The sequence below is a fragment of the Leptonychotes weddellii genome, chromosome 3, assembly GCF_054177405.1.
Source record: "Leptonychotes weddellii isolate Sample4059 chromosome 3, ASM5417740v2, whole genome shotgun sequence".
Taxonomy (NCBI): Eukaryota; Metazoa; Chordata; class Mammalia; order Carnivora; family Phocidae; genus Leptonychotes; species Leptonychotes weddellii.
Window position 1 is genome coordinate 72,111,666 of NC_138371.1, and position 17,102 is coordinate 72,128,767.

At 38.8% G+C, this 17,102-nt stretch overlaps 1 pseudogene; it reads right to left on the bottom strand.

Moving 5' to 3' along the window:
* Positions 1–14,077: 14,077 nt before the first annotated feature.
* Positions 14,078–16,635, bottom strand: LOC102726100 (large ribosomal subunit protein uL29 pseudogene; annotated as a pseudogene).
* Between the last annotated feature and the right edge of the window lie 467 nt (positions 16,636–17,102).

Below are 17,102 nucleotides of genomic sequence, written 5' to 3' on the forward strand. Positions count from 1 at the left end.
CAAATCAAAACTATAATGAGATATCAATTCACATGTGTTAGGATGGCTATTATGAAAACAAAACAAAACAAAGTAACAAGTGTTGGTGACAATATGGGGAAATTGGAACCCTTGTATATTGTTGGTGGAAATGTAAAATGGTGCAACCACTTTGGAAAACAGTATGGTAGTTCCTCAAAAAATTAAACATTGAATTACCATAAGACCCATCAGTTATACTTTGCAGATATATATATATATATATATATATATACCCATATACCCAAAAGAATTGAGAGCAGGGACTTAAAAAGATATTTGTACATTCATGTTTATAAGTAGAATATTCAGAATAGCCAAAAGGTGGAAGCAACCCAAATGTCTGTCATGTTTGAATGGATAAACAATATTCATTGTTATTATACATACAGATATATATATGTTGTTATATATTATGTATATATATAATTTAATGTTATTCAGCATTAAAAAGGTAGAAAATTCTGGTACATACTATAACATGGATGAACCCTGAGGACATTATGCTAGATGAAATAAACCCATCACAAAAAGACAAATAGTATGATTCCATTTGTATGAAGTACCGAGAGTGTCAAATTCTTAGAGACAGAAAGTAGAATGGTGATTTGTAGGGGCGGAAGGGAAGAGATAATAGGAATTTACTGTTTAATGGCTACAGAATTTCAGTTGGGGAAGATGAAAAATTCAGAGATGGATGGTGGTGATGGTTGCACATCAGTGTAAATGTACTTGATGCCTCTGAATTATCCACTTAAAAATGGTTAAGATGGTAAATTTTGTTACTTATATTTTACCACAATTAAAAATTAGCAAACTATCTTGCTAAGCATGGAATAAGCAGACATTTCAACTTGATTTCTTACTGATCATTGGACAAACTGATTAATTTCTCTATATCAGATAATATTGAGAAATCTTTGTAGCTTTTAGTCTGCTTCCCATATAAAATGGCCTATTGTCATTAAAAATTACATAATATACAGCTTAGCTGAGACCCAAACTTACATTAATATTATTATATACACTTTGAATATTGATTTTACCTTAAATTATAATATATTCTTTTGGGAATTGGGGAAGGGGTGGATATGGTGTAAGGGAGCTAAAACTTGAGTTTCAATTTTAGGGAGCCAGTAAATTATATCTAAGATTGTAAATTTAAAAAATAGAAGTTCACATATGTTATTTGTATAAGTCCAGTTAAAATGCTAGAAGAGTTGAGAGTGGTTGTTTCTGAGAATGGGAGTAGGCTATGTTACTGGCATTTTTTTCTATAAATCTGACAGTACTATCTGATATTTAGACCATGTACATGTATACTTTTGATAAAAATGAAAGTTAATTTAAAAACATGTAAGTACAGACACATACACTTATAGATTGGTTAATCAGACCATTACCAAGTCTACATTCCTAGTCATATAATGAAATTTGAATGACACATTCTTAATAATTTCAGAATGTTATCATTTAAAGAAGGTGGTTTCATGCCTATTGCTCTGAAGGAAGCAAGTTTCCTTGTTGTGTGAAAGTTTAAGCAGCCTTATGGAGAGTCCACGTGGTGGGTGGTCCATAGCCAGTAACTAATTTGCAAGATGTATAAGTACATCATATTAGAATTGATTTCTCCAGGGCCTGTCAAGCCTTAAGATGAATGTTGCCATGGACAACATCCAGTGGCTCACAAAAGACTTGGAACCAGAACCACCCAGGTAAGCTTCCCCTGAATCCTGACCCACATAAGTTATTGAGATAATAAATGTGTGTTGCTGTTTCAGGCTGCTAAGGTTTGAGGTAAGTTGTTATAAGCAATAGTTAACATACAGATTTTGGAGGAAACTGAGTCCTAGAGATATAAGGTCCTGCCCAAAGTGTTCTATCTAGGAAAGAAGTGGGGGAGGCAAGTCCTGAACCACATTTTCTCACCCCAGAGTCAGTGCTCTTTTCATTTACACTACCAAAGTGGTCTCCTAGCCTACAGAACGGTGTGTTGGTCTTTTAGTGTTTTCATTTCAGCAGGTCAGTTTTGATATAGGTAAGTTTATTCTGATATTCAAATCTGATTTCTTTTGTTGAACTGTGTGCAGCTTAAAGTTCACCATTTATGGGCTGGTATCTAAGACTACTATCCCTGAATAAGGCATCATTATAATTGTCAAATCTGGAAGAAGTTAAGTACCCTACATATGTATCAAGTTCTGACCTGGCCCACACACTGAGTCATTTCTTTTCTATATATTACCTTTCTTATTTATCTCTTGGGTTCTGCCTTTGAATGAAAAATAACCTTAAAAATAGCATTCACATGGTAACATTGGAAAGAAGGTATAACAACTCATTTTTTCTATCAGTGCACTAAACAGAAATGATTATTAACTTCTTGCTGCCTTCATACCATATCTGAGTATTTCAATTTGCCCTTCTCTTCATCTCACAGATTTTTAATTTTCTGTTTCATTTAAGGTCATTAAGGAATATTACTTAAAATGGGCAGAAAAGGCTAGTGTTTAGTCATTTTTAATTTACTGTGACATATACTTTTGCTGATTTACTGAATGAAGTAAGGTTATCAAAATGCATTGTCTGTGCTCCTTGATGATTTGGGATTGCATTTCCATATGGATGAATTTTCCATTAGAAGTCCTCCCAGGCACATAGTGCCCCTATTAACTGAGTCATAGGTTGTATAACTCTTAGGAGAACTTACTAGCCTAATGTAGGGATGCAGTGAGAGGGATGAAAGACCGAGCCATTGCCAATAATTTAGGACTTTACAAGGCAAAGGTCCCTGTTCTTATCTTTCTGCCAATCTCCCAGACTACCATCCCAGAAATCTAACTAGCTGTTCAGTTTCCTCAGTGTCCCAGAGTCCATACTAGGTCATGTTAGGAAAATCTGCTCTCCGTATAGTTCTATAGCTTCCCAGGTACATCCTGGGAAGCCCACAAGACAGCTGTTTGGGGTTGGGCATGAGCTTGACACAGGAGGATGAGTCACTAGAATACCTGGATAGGACGTTGAAAGGACAGAGGAGAATTTCTTTTCATCTCACTTCACAAAGCTGCTTGTGAAACTTGAGCCATGGATCTCAAAACCGTCTTGTGTGTCCTCTTCCCCCTCACTCACAAATGGCCCAAGTTAGTGATAACTGGTTTATAGCCTTAGACCTGGGGAAGGCGGACACTGTGGGATTGCTCTCTAAACACCAGTTCCCAGCCCCCTTTCCTCTAACTTTCTCTTCTTTAGAAACAGGGAAAGCTAAATACGCACATTCCTACCTTCCTTGGATACTCAGGATATTAAGTGGAGAAATTTGGGCCCCTGAGAAGTAAAGGTGGTTGGTGGCGGCGGGGGAGTCTTTCTGAGGTGTGTCTGAAAAAATTTTGCTTTTCTGATAAATTGGACTAGATGTGGTTGGCTCAGGCCTTTGCCTCTCTGCTCTGTCTTGCTTGTGGGTATGGCTGTGTGTGCATGGCTGGAGGAGCAGCACTTTTCTCGTGGCCAAGAATTTATGAGTTAATATGCCAAGAATAGCAGCATGGGTAGCAGGAAGAGCCTGAATCCTGATTCTGTCTTTGTGCCCCTACAACATTCTTGGACTTCTTATTGTTGGACTTTTGTTAGGCAGAAAAAAAAACCCCAAAATAAATAGAATGAACTGTTTTGTTTAAGGTATTCTTACTTGGGCATTCTGTTCCTTGAAAATAAATCACTCCTAATTGACACACCAATAAATTGAATCATTTCAGTTGTTAGTGTAGAACAGGGTTTCTGCCTTGGCACTATTTCCATTTGGGTGGGATAATTCTTTGTTGGGAAGGACTGTTTGTGCATTGTAGGATGTATAGCGGCTTTCCTGGCCTCTACCCACTAGGTGTCAGTAGCACCCCCAAGATGTGACAACCCAAACTGTCTCTAGACATTGTCAGATGTCCCCTGGAGGACAAGTCAACCCCTGCTGTAAAGGCAGAGGCACAGTGAAATGGGGCCTATGCAGATGTAGGGAGCATTCTTAGAAATGCAAATTATCTACATGGATCAGCCAGGATAGGTCAGTTTATGCTGCAGTAACAAAGGACTTGAAAGTTTCAGCAACATACAACCACACAGTTTGCTTCTTGCTCATTACGCTCCATACCGACAGTGGCTTGGCTGAGGTTCTGCTCAATGTCATTTTCATTCTGGGACCCAGGACGATGGGTTAGCTTCTATCTGAATATTTCAGTTGCTCAGACCAAGGAAAAACAGTCCGTGGCAAAGCAGGTGTTGGCTTTCACAACTTCCACCTGGAAGAGACATAGGCCACTTCGACTCACATTTCTTTGACCAAAGCAAGTCCCAGGGCCCTGCCTGATCACAGTAGAGTGGGGAAGTATCATCCTTTCATAGGGAGAGGCACCAAAATGGGTTTTGAAAAAATAATACTGCTTATCATGCCACTTGAGAAAAATAGACCCTTGGAAGGATGATACTAATTAATGATAATTGCTCTACCTAGACCAGCTCTTAAGTCTATTTGCTCGAATGGCAGATCTTCATAGAGGAAGGGGCCAGAAAAAATGTGGAGGATAAAAGGGCAAAAGAACTTTGTTGTAATTAATTCAGAGAGTCAGAAAGAGGCTGGACTAGTATAGTGGCCAGGTGCATAGACTTCAGAGTCAAACCACTTGTTTTCAAATCTAGAATTTACTACTTTCCATCTCTCTGATCATGGGCAAGTGAATCAACCAAGTCTCTCTTCATTCATCTGCAGCAGGAGGTAAATGATTACCTCTACCTCTCAGTACTGTTATTTGAACATAATGCCAGTGAAGTGATTGGGACAAATGGCACCCGGAAAATACTCAATAAATGTCATCTAGTCCAACCCAGTTTTGCACAGATTGCAGAATCACCATCTCTGTGTATTTGGAAAAGAAAAAAGTGATATTAAATTGGATCCCAGTACTCTGTTTCACCACTGCTTCTTTTCTGAGTTGCAGTCTGTCTTAGTTAGCTGGGGCTGCTATAACAAAACACCTGAGATGGAGTATTTTAAATAAGAGACGTGTATTTCTCACCTTTCTGGAGGCTGGGAAACCTGAGACCAAGATGCTGACAGGTTCAGTTCTTGGGGAGAGCCCTCTACCTTACAGCTTCCCTTTCACTGTGTCCTCACATAGCTTTTCCTAGGTGCACATGTGTGGAAGGATACAGAGATAGAGATAGAAAGGTGTCCTCCTTATCTTTTAAGGGCACTAATCCCAACATGAAGGTCCCACTCTCATGACTTAATCACCTCTCAAAGGCCTATACCATTACATTGGGGGTTAGGGATTCAACATATGAGTTTTGGGGGGATGCAAACATTGAGTCTCACCCATCCCCGTGTGATTATTAGCAAGGTTCCTTTCTTCCAGTGGACTTAGTATGTTAAATAAAGGGTTAATTCCTTTTATTCATCTCTCTGCTTTCAAATAGGGCAGGGGAATGACAGGGTAAAAAAAAAAAAAAATGAGTGGTACGTTTCTGATCCACATACATCTCAGTGGCTATTTCCTTAGCCAGGCAAAACTGGAGATTTGGGTCCGTCAACGTTTTAGTTAAAGCTATCTTCCTTCCTAGTTTCTGGCCCAAATGGATATACAATGTGGATAGAGATCTTTTGTCAAGTAACATCATTATTATTACTGTTGTTGTTGTTGTCAGTCTCCTAAGGTGCTACACCAGTATGTTATCTGGCCCTAACTTAATTGTTTATATGCTCTTTCCTTCTCAGCTTAAATTTTAAAATAACCACTCACTAGAGCTCTCAGGGATGGTGCAGATGTCAAAAAAATATTGCCTGACTTTGCATGACAATATCTCATTTTATTCTCTAATTTAGTTTAATTCAAAGCAGGGCTAATGTCTGTGAAATAGCCAATATAGAGACCAGCTGGGAACCTAACTGGCATCAGAAGCTCCACTCAGATTAACATTTCAAAAATGACACCATATGGTAGAGAGCTTTGTATTGATGACAAAGAAGCAGAATGAATGCTGGACAGCGCAAACCAGCATAGATTGCGTTGAGTCGTGCGCTGGAGTGAAAGGTGCGTAAGCTCAAGTGATACAACTGTCATCTGCCTCCTTAACTAGCTCCAGGAACAAGCTGGTTTTACACAGTATTTTAGCGGACATCTTTGTCATTTTATGGGAGAGCTAGATGGCCTCTGATTTCAGTGTGTTATTTTCAAATTATTATGATCTTTGAAACCATCAAGAAACTATAATTACACACCATATAAAGGTTTGGTTGAAAATCCAGACACATTCTGATGTTTACCCATACACCAAGGCATTGAGAAAGTGTTCTGAGTGTCGCCAAATTTCCTTTAATTTTTATAGCCAAGTGAACTTGAAAGCCAAATGTGTTCTGTATGTTTCTAACTCATTTACTGTTAAGTCTTTCAGATAATGTTTGTTAAAAGTAGAATGCATACAGGAGTTGTTTTCAACCCTTTTCTCATAAACTCTTGAGGCGTCCTCCCATCTCAAGCCCCCACCACTTTCTGGGGGTGGGAGTTGGATAATCTTTCTTAAAAACTCTGTTGGATTGTGCCAAGTAAGTACATATCTAGATCTAAATCTATCTATATACTATGTATGTATCTCTATATGTAGACATAGAGAAAGATACAGCAATAAAGTGCCAGGTAGCTTACAGGTGAATTTTTGCAGCTGGAGAATTTTTAATTTGTTATAAATTGACCTTTGAATTTGCTATAAGGTTAGTAAGATTTGTTTTGGACTCTTAACAAAAACCATAATGCACATTTAAGTTTTTTAGTCTGAGTGTTGTCTTTTGGTGACTTATTTTCTCCTCAGTGTTGTTCTTGATCTTAATAGAACTTGGTTTTCCTGGTATCAAAATGCTGGGGGTTGGTATGGGTGCTTCAGGGAGGGGAACCCAGCACATAATGTGCTTTGTATCTTATCCCAAACCCCTTTAGAGAACATTTCTGCTCAAAGGAAAAGGACAGCCTTTTATCTGAACAGTCTTCCCCTGTTTTGCAAGGGTAATTTATTCCTGAAAAAGATCCTTAAGGGGATAAATCGTTGTGATTCAAAAATGAAATTACCAATAATTTAAATGGGGAAAAATGTCATATTTTGTTTTAACTTTTTGTTCTGAGATAATTATAGATTCAGAGGAAGTTGCCAAAAAAATGTACATGGAGGTCCTGGATATCCTTCACCCAGTTTTCCCTGAGAGTAACATTTTGCACAGCTAAAATATAATCCCAAACCCAGGAACTTGACATTGGTACAATCCAGACACATGCACTCAGGTTGTATGTGTGTGTGTGTGTAGTTGTATTCAGTTTTATCACATGCAGATTTGTGTAACAACCTCCACAGTCCAGATACAAGACTGTTCCATCACCAGGAGGCCCCCTCTTGTTCTTCCTCATCTCCACATCCACTCCTTGCCTTACCATGCCTAACCTCTTGCAATTGCAAATCTCTTTTTCATTTCTATAATTTTGTTATTTCAAGAATGTTATATAAATGGAATAATACAGTATGTGACCTTCTGGAATTGGCTTTTCTCCCCCCACTCAACATATTTCTCTTGAGATCTATTCCAAATTGTTCCACGTATCAATCATTTGTTCCTTTTTATTGCTATGTACTATTCCATGATATGAGTATATCACAGTTCACAATTGGTTTAACCATTAACCCATTGAAGGACATTTGGATTATTTCCTGTTCTTGTGTATTATGAATAAAGCTGCAATGAACATTCACGTACAGGTTGTTATGTAAACTTAGATTTTCATTTCTATGGGATAATTGCCCAGGAGTGCAATTGCTGGGTCATATGATAAATGCATGTGTACTTTTTAATTTTGTAGGAAACTGCCAAACATTTTCCCAGAGTGGCTATATTATTTTACATTCTCACTAGCAGTGCAAGAGTGATCCAGTTTCTCTGCATCCTTGCTAAAACACTTGGTGTTATCACTATTTTTTATTTTAACTCTTCTGATAGTTGTGTCTGGATTATTGCAGCTAGTGGTAAGCCTGAGTATTGGGTAGAGTGACTCCTTTCATTTTATTCACCTTTTTCAAAATTGTTTTAGCTATTCTAATTTTTTTGTCTTTCCATATGATTTTCAAATAAACTGTATATGTCTACATAAAAAAAACCCTACTGAGATTTTGACAGAAATTCTCCTATAGCTATAGATCAGTTTGGGGAGAATTGATACCTTTATTCTGTTGAGTTTTCTAATGTATGAATATGTACTCTCTTTTTTAAGATTTTCTTTGATTTTTTAAAATCATCATTTCATACTTTTCAGCATTCAAATCCTGTACATGTTCTGTTAGGTATTTTTGAACCTTCAAATTAACATTGACTTAGATTAAAACAACAGTAAATTGGGCACAATTATTTTAATAGTTGTTAAAATAAGTTTTCATAATAGACCCTGATGAGGTGTTTTCTTTTCATTAATTAGAAAATAACTCTTGTGAAGCAATTTTTAGCCCTTATCATAGGACGCTTCAGATTACACTCAAAAACAAAACATCCTGGTTCTACCACTTACTAACTCTATAATCTAAAATAAGTTAATTAATTGTGCTTCAGATTCCTCATCAGAAAAATGGGGATAATAATAGTATTCTACCTCTTAGGATGTGTGAGGATTAATAAATTAATGTGTGCAAAATGCATAATAATGTGCATAGTCCCTCACACATTGTCAGTGCTCCAAAAGTTATATATTACTACTACTATTACAAGATAATCATGTAATTTAAACTTTACTGTGAATTAAGCAAACACATAGCAACAATAAATCCAATGTAATGACAAAGGGAAGCAGTGAAAACAATGCAAATGATGTCACACTTACTTGATAAGTTGACATCATAAATGGCATAATGCCTGGGACTATTTCTGATGCTATACATTTGCAAAACCAAAGTTTCCTGAGAGGAGAATTTAATGCAATATCAGTTAACTATCTATGCAAAGATGACTGCATTTGGCTCAGGAGGTGAAGGAAATCAAGACTGGTCCATGGTAATGGGAAGAAATGTTGCAGGAGCCAAAGGAAGAGGTATTATATGAAACTCCTAATAAATGTGAATTCTTATAACCTGAATAGTCACATCTTGAATTATGACCATATTTATAGATCATTTCACTTGGTACTTACACAATTGATTACAGGCTTTGAATATTCCTCTCTTTTATCTTTTTTTACTTTGAATTATGGTCCTTCTAAGCAATTATTAGCTCCCTTGGCAGTAGTTACTAAGAAAAGAGTTCTAAGAATGTTGGGAGCTTTGTTGCTTTCACTGATGTTGAGGTGTCTACAACTAAATGCTCTTTCTTTTCTGTTGTAAAGTCCCCCACAAAACCCCAGGTGATCCTTCTACTCTCAACAGCACAGTCAGGACTTCCCCAATCCTCAGACCCTGATTTATTTTTAGTAAGTCTTAATTGTCAAACTGACATAGCATCTACCCAGCATGAACAATAGCTTTTCTGAGAGTCTCCTGCATACTTTTATCCATCAATTTATCATCTCTTTAATACTTAGGAAAGATAAACACCCAATTCTCCATGGTCTGGTACCCCTCCTTAACATTCATTATAGCAAACCACCCCAAGTCCTGCCAGAAGAGCTTAAATTGATTCCTGCATGTATGTCCCAGCTGGGGCTCCTTGGCTTCATGTCAGTCCCTAGGCCTACAGATGAGCTGGATGTATTTTGAATGCAGCTGTAGACCTTTTTAAAAAGCATAAGCCAAAATGAGTTCATAATCCCTGGAATGCATGCTCTATGTAGGCTTTTCATTTTGGAGAAATCCCAGAGCTGGCAATTTCAGATAGAGTTTCACTGGCCTTGACCCTGTTGCATCCAGGAGGGACTTTTTTTGGTTTCTTTGTCCATCTGCTGGGCTCTCTATTGCCTTTGTGACATTTTGATTATATTTCTGCCTATTACAGAAAAAGAAAGGTGCATATTCTAGGTGGAAAGTCCATTCAGAATAGGGACACCCCACGTATGCTAGTACAAGTTTATTAAAATAGAAGATGTGATGTAAGATACATCTATTTGAACACATGCTGTATTTAGATGGAACAGTAAGTTTGAGACATGGGATGGATGATTGAATTTTAATGGAAGGGACATGCAACATGAAACTATTAAAAAGTAATCTATTTTGTTTTGTTAACTCGTAGAATATTGGTGAATCTGCCCTTAGATTTGTTAGTACAGCATTTATTGTGTGTTTAATATATCAGTAAAATAAATCCTTTAATCTTATTAGTCTGATAAGGATGTAAAAACATACTTTCAAAATAGTGCAGAGCTGGAAAATGGAATTGATTTATAATGAAGCAATAGTAGTCTATATGGACACACATTAATGATTCCTAAAAGGTGCTTTATCTTACTTTGGCAGGCTCTCTATATGGAATTCTAAATTTACAGAATTAGTTGAATGATTCATTTTATATAACCTGGATTGTGGCTACTGGTACAATCTCCTCCTTCTTCCTTCCTCCACAAAAAATGACAAAAAGGAGGGAAATAAGACTCCTTTTGAAAGCTTAAAGTTTAAAATCAGTACCTTACGGTACTTTAGCTATGTGAAGAAAGAGCAACTCCAGGGTGGTAAAACAGCTGTGATCTGAGTGGGGAAGAGTCTGAGTGCATCAGAGGGGCCTGGCTAGCCATGGAATCACAGAAGGAGATTAGGGGCAGGTGTGAGCAGGGCTCATCCAACCTCATCAAAGGGAGGGACTCTTGACTGGTGCACACAAGCATTGTTTTCCTTGACAGGTTTATCCAGTACTAGATGAACAGGCCTTAACCTTCCTATTTTGAGAGTCATTTCTTAAGATACCCGTGTCCCGCAATTCTAATTCCATAACTTCGCAGCAAATAACTTGGTATCCTAAAGAAGCCATTTGTTTATAGGGAATGAATGTGCTGACTGTATGATCATTCAGTCTCCTGAGCATTGTGTGTTTCTCACTGTAAGTCAATGACTTGATATTCTACTTATAATCTGATTTTTTTCATTGATTATATATATATATGGTCAGCTGCTCTGTGCATAGCTTGCTTACTGGGAAGAAAAGCAAAATTTGGTAAATGTGAACAATTCAGTCCACTTGAGAGTAGAATTTCTCACCATGAGTTAACAGATGGGCATCGTGTTGTGTGTGCTGTGTGTGTATTTGGGATTCTTTGTGTTTGATTACTCATGTGAGTCTGTTCCCGTGAGATAGAGTTTCTCTTAGTGGGACTGGAACAGCAACCTCAGGTTTCTGAGCCTGTAAGTTGACGTCACTGCAGTACATTTTCCATTTGAATTACCTATATAGCCAGCCAGAGGCCTTTGCCTTCATGTGCTCCTTGCAGCAGGGTATTTAGACTTCGTCCTTGTGTTAAGCTTATTAGGAACTCTCTGCCAGCAAAGTAATCCTTCTTTGATACCCAAGAGGACACAGCTGACCTGGGATGAGGATTGCCAAAGAAGTCTTTCTTCTCTGTTTGGCAATCCTGGTGTGATCACAGCATCAGACAGAGTGCTAGTGGAGGATTCCCTTATTGGAGTAAAAGACTCACATAAACCACAGGAAAACTCTTATTCAAGGAGCAGGTGACAGGTAACAGAATAAGATTCCCTTGTAATTTTTTTTTTTCAGGTCACATTTACCTTAATATTGAAGGATTATTCATTTGTTTCTAACAGGACAAGCTTTACCCACCACCCTACTCCCAACCCTAAAAAAAGAAAAAATAAAGTTTCTTCAACGGTAGCTCCTGATGGGAAAGTTGAAAGTCACCTGTGGGTGTTGCATATGTCCCACAGATGAGTTTGGAGAGTAAGTGCTTAGTTCAACTTTGTCATAACTTGCTGTGTGATTCAAATGAAACTGGGCCTCAGTTTTCTCATTTTTGATGAGATGACTGGGATAGATAACAACGATTCTCAAGTTATTTCTAGTAACATAATTTTCTTCTATAAGAAGTCTTACACAGAATCCTAGTACATAAAACAGACAAATGCAGAGCTGTTCAGGTTATAGTAGGGATAGAGGGCCTCTGAGCCTTGCTGCCTCAACCACTCCCTTGCTCACCTAACCTACATGACACTGCCTGAATCTGCTCCCTGGAGAAGATTTAGTCCAGTTTGAAAATCACTATACCAGATGGTCTCTGAAGTGCCTTCTACATATAAAGTCCTAAAAATCTTACATTTTTGCTCCTTTTAATTTTCTAGGTATCATATCAGTGTGTGTCTATTCATCCATCCATCTACCATCTGTCTGTCTGTCTGTACCTATCATGTGTGTATGTATGTATCTATGTCTGATTAAGAAAACAGCTCTGGAATAAGAATGCCTGGGTTTGTATTCTCATTCTGCCACTTTACTGGCTGTGACTTAGAACAAGATAATTAACCTCTCTGTGCCTCAGGCCCCAACCATGGAAAGGTAAGGGGAATACTATCTACTTCCAAATGTTGCTCTGTGTATTACATATGTAAGTGTGTTGAGCACAATATAAGAACTCAACAAATATTAGCCATAATTATTATAATCTGGGTAAATCTTTGACGTTTAAAATGAATTTTTAAAAATATATAAAGAGTGTAAGGTAACTAGGACCTTCTCTCTCAAAAACATCTCCTGAGCCCTAGACCATAGCGCTGGGGTAGGTGACAGCTGAGCTAAGGAGCAGTCTGAAGAAGGCAGAAGATGGGGCTGGGTCAGTGGTGCTAGTGAAGCAGAGGCTGGGAGCAAGCTCTTCTCTTAAAGTTGCTGACCATGGCGGGCGCTTGGGTGGCTCAATCGGTTAAGCGACTGCCTTCGGCTCAGGTCATGATCCTGGAGTCCCGGGATCGAGTCCCGCATCGGGCTCCCTGCTTGGCAGGGAGTCTGCTTCTCCCTCCCCCGCTCCCCCCTCTTGTGCTCTCTCTCTCTCTCAAATAAATAAATAAATAAATAAATAAAAAGTTGCTGACCATGGCAACAGAATGAGACCTTGCCTACAGTCAGGATAATGCAGTCTGAATGACTGTATACTGCCTTTACCCCTGTTGGACATTGCAGAGCTTCAAGCCCCTTGAAAACCCAACCCAGTATTTTTCCCAACTACTCAGGAAGTTTGGGTCAACTGACCTCATGAATGAATGTCAGCACTTATTTGATCCTCTATTTTCCTGGCCCAGACTCAGGACTCAGTTCCCTGGGCACTGTGGTGCCCTCTGCTGGGCATTGCCCAGCCAGTCGGCACTTCCCCTGGTGTAGCATAGAGGCTGCCATTATTCTGCCCTTTTTGTTGGGTGTCATTCACCTTGGTGCACTGGAGAACGTAAGTCAGGAAAGTATAATGTTCTTGGTTGAAGAAGGTGCCAACATCTCTCTCTTCATCTCTCTTGGCCGCACTGTTACGGAGTCCTGAGGCCAGCAGAAGAACCTGAGTGCATAGATCTGAGCTCTCTTTCTGCCACTTCAACATCTTTTAACCCCTACATATAGCCAGATCCTTCCTTGGGGAGGGGCAGAGGTCGGGGGGGAATCTGAAAGACAGTATTTACTTAAAAGCGATAACTTAAATGGAAAGAATCAGATCTACCATAAATTGGTGGATTTCAGACACATGCTTCCTCCTTTTCCTTCATATCATAATCACCCTATTGGGTGTCTGAATATCATAATCACCCTATTGGGTGTCTGAGTCCTTCCCTTCTAGAGATTTATGAGTACTCAGGACTATTGAGTAGTGGGTTGTTCACACAAGAAATTTTGGAAGGTTCGGTGTAGCTGGGAAGTGTTTTCAGGGCACTAAGTTTTTATTTTTTATTAAAAAAAATTTTAACCAAATACACATTTTGAGAAAAGCTGACTCTGCAGCAGTAGGTGGTTCTCCCCAGATTGCTGCCAAAGGGGCAGCTTGGCTCTGAGTCAGCTTCCCACATACAGATTGTAGTTTTAGTTTTATAGGAAATATTTTCAAGATAATGAATTATGGATGCCATAAGAAATACTGGAGCCATGACTATTCTTTTGAAGTTCACACAAAAGGAATCCAGTAGATGTTTATATGCAGTGTTTGTAAAGTCATTGTTCTCTACCATACTACTGTACTTTGGCAGAGAATAGGAAGTAATATGCAGAGCCTGTCCTCCTTGCCAATCTTTGATTGTGGCCAGGGGCATCATTATTCTTAAGGTCCCTCTGGGGCAGCCCTTGGGTCATCTTTAATTCCCCTCCCCCGCTTCACTTGCTGTGACTAGTCTGTTACTAACCTTCTCATTTATCACTCTGAAGGTCTTTCCTATCTCCATGTTACATTCTTCCTACTTTACACCTCAATCATGGCTTCTTAGTTTCTTCATTGACTCTAAGTGATCCTCTTCCAAACCATCCGACAAATTGTTGAGATTCTAACATTCCGTTTCATTGTCCCACTCAAAGTTAAGTTGACCTGCCCCACCATCCTTTCCTGCCCCCACATTCAGGGTTGCACTTGACAACTAACTATGAGCTGAACAAGTTTTAAATGCAGCAGATACCATCAAACCAGTGCCTCCATTTGAAAACTTGAGAGGCTGGCAATTTCCATAAAAAGCCCACACAGTCCCTCTATATCCTTTATTCACATTCTTGTATTATTTGTGCCATTAGATTTGAGGCCAAGTCCACATCTCACATGTGGCCCCTGTGAACAGCTTCACCCCATAACCACTGCCCATGTCATGAGCAGACTGCCTTTGTGATCCTTTGCTTTACAAGACCTCCCCTCTCTGTTTATATACATAAATTCATATTTCTCCTCATCCATGAAGCCTTCCCCACAGGACCACTGCAGGCTTCACTGAGCTCTCTCTTCCCTTTGAATTTTTACAAATGCTAAATTGAGTGGCACAGACTAATTACAATGGGATTTCCATGCCTCATTCCATATTAAAGGTGTTCTGACTTACCCATTCCCTTTTGCCTGGAAGAATGTCAAAGGATAATCACTGGTTTTTGTTGTTGGTGTTGTTTTGTTTTGTTTTTGGTTTGCTTGTGCTATGGGCAGATAGAACCATTTCTCCAGGTGCCAATGCTAGCAGTTCTACTAGGGACTGGATTCTATCTTATGCTTACTTTTTTTTTTCCCCTTCAGTTTGTGTGTGTTTTATTGATCCTGGTGCTCAGGCCTTGCATACTTCTGCAGTGAATATAGCTGCTCCTTCCACTGCTGCTTCTTGGTCTTCAGGTTCTCCTCCTGCTTGGTCAGCTGGTGGCAAAGGGCATGTGTCTTCTTGCGCTGCAGATCCCAGGGCTTATCCTTCTTACCCTTGTAGAATTTCCTGAGGTTCTCTTTCTGAGTCTGGCTGATGACGGTGTGAACACGAGCAGTGGGTTTGCAAACAGCTGGGATCTTGGACAGTTTGGAAGCCGTGCCACCTGTCACTTTGGCAATGTGCAGCTGGGACAGCTCCACCTTCAGGTCTTCCAACTGTTTAAGCAGCTCCTCCTTTTTGCTGTAAGGGTCTTGAACCTTAAACTTGGCCACATCTGCACTGTCCTCCGCCACCACCGAGGGAAAGAGCTCTCATGCTTACTTTGTATCCCTGCAGTTTTTAATGTCTTGCTCTGCATGGAGTGGATGCCGTACATATACTTACTGATTGACTAACGGGTTAATTCAAGACATAACCATGTTTAACATGAAACTATTACGTGGAACACACAGTCAATTTCAGAATTACAAGGTAAAGTGAAGTAACTGTTATTCTGGAGTACACAACACATATTTCACGACAGAGTGAAGCATACCTGCAAATAATAAAATTATGGCTAGTACTTATGGAGTGCTAAGTCAGCACATATTGCCCAACGCTGTTCTAGATGTCTTACAGTGCGAGGTAGATACTGTTATTATCCCATTTTTATAGGCAAGGAAACCAAAGCACAGCTATTAATTGTTATTTATTTATTTATTTGCACAGCTATTAATTGTAGAATCAGAATTTGAACCAATGAAATTTCATTCTGTACTCAACTACAGCATTAATGCCTTCAGATCATTGGAACATCATGGCTTATAGCAATCAGAAACAGCGGTAAGAGAAGTTTCCAAGAAGTCTGCAGAAGGGTTTGCTGGTAGGTTTGGCAGTGATTAAGCTAAGTGCCAATTTCTACATGTTCCGCTTGTGAAAAAGACTGTGAGCATCACTCATTTTACCACCGATAAGCACTATAGGACATAGACGCAACATGTTCTAACAATCACCGCAGTAGTGGTGACTTCAAATGCAAGGACAACATAAGATACAAATTGATGATGAATATACTTTTAGAGATCTTGTTTCTGTTCATATTAATTAATGTATGAGACATAAGATTTCTGAATATTACATTCGTTTTTGTGTAAAAAGCCAGATAATAAATATTTCAGGCCTTATGGACCACATAGTCTCTGTCACAGTTATTCAACTTGGCCATTGCAGTGAAAAAACAGCCATGAGCAATAAGTAAATGTATGGGTAAATGTACACATTTACCAATAATACCTTATTAACACAAATAGGCAGTGTCTTGGGTTTTTGGTCCATGGCCCTTAGTTTCCTGACTCTTGGTTTAGGTAAATAATTTTTGTCCTGTCAGTTTACGACTGGGATGGTGGTGTCAAATCTATATCTTCCAAATTATTCCCTCTATAATTCTGTTAAGGACCACTGAATAATGAAACTACTTCTTAATTTCTCTGCCAGGCTTTCCTTATTCTTCCTATCCATGAGTTTCTAAAAATGTTAGAGCTCTAAAAGCAATAGCAAGCTCTATGCTTTGCATATTGCTTTATATCCATTCACTTTTAAGGACCTGGGAAAAGCACAAGTACACAATTTTAGTTTATTGTAATTTAGATGTTTCAGATTTGCTTCCAACCCTTAATTCTCAAATATTCTGGGGCGAAAACATGGTAGCTGAAAGAAGGAAGTGATGGAAGGAGGGAATAAAGGAAGTCAGAAAAGGAGAAGAGAGGGAGCAGATGAGGGACTCTGAACTATAAAGAAAAAAA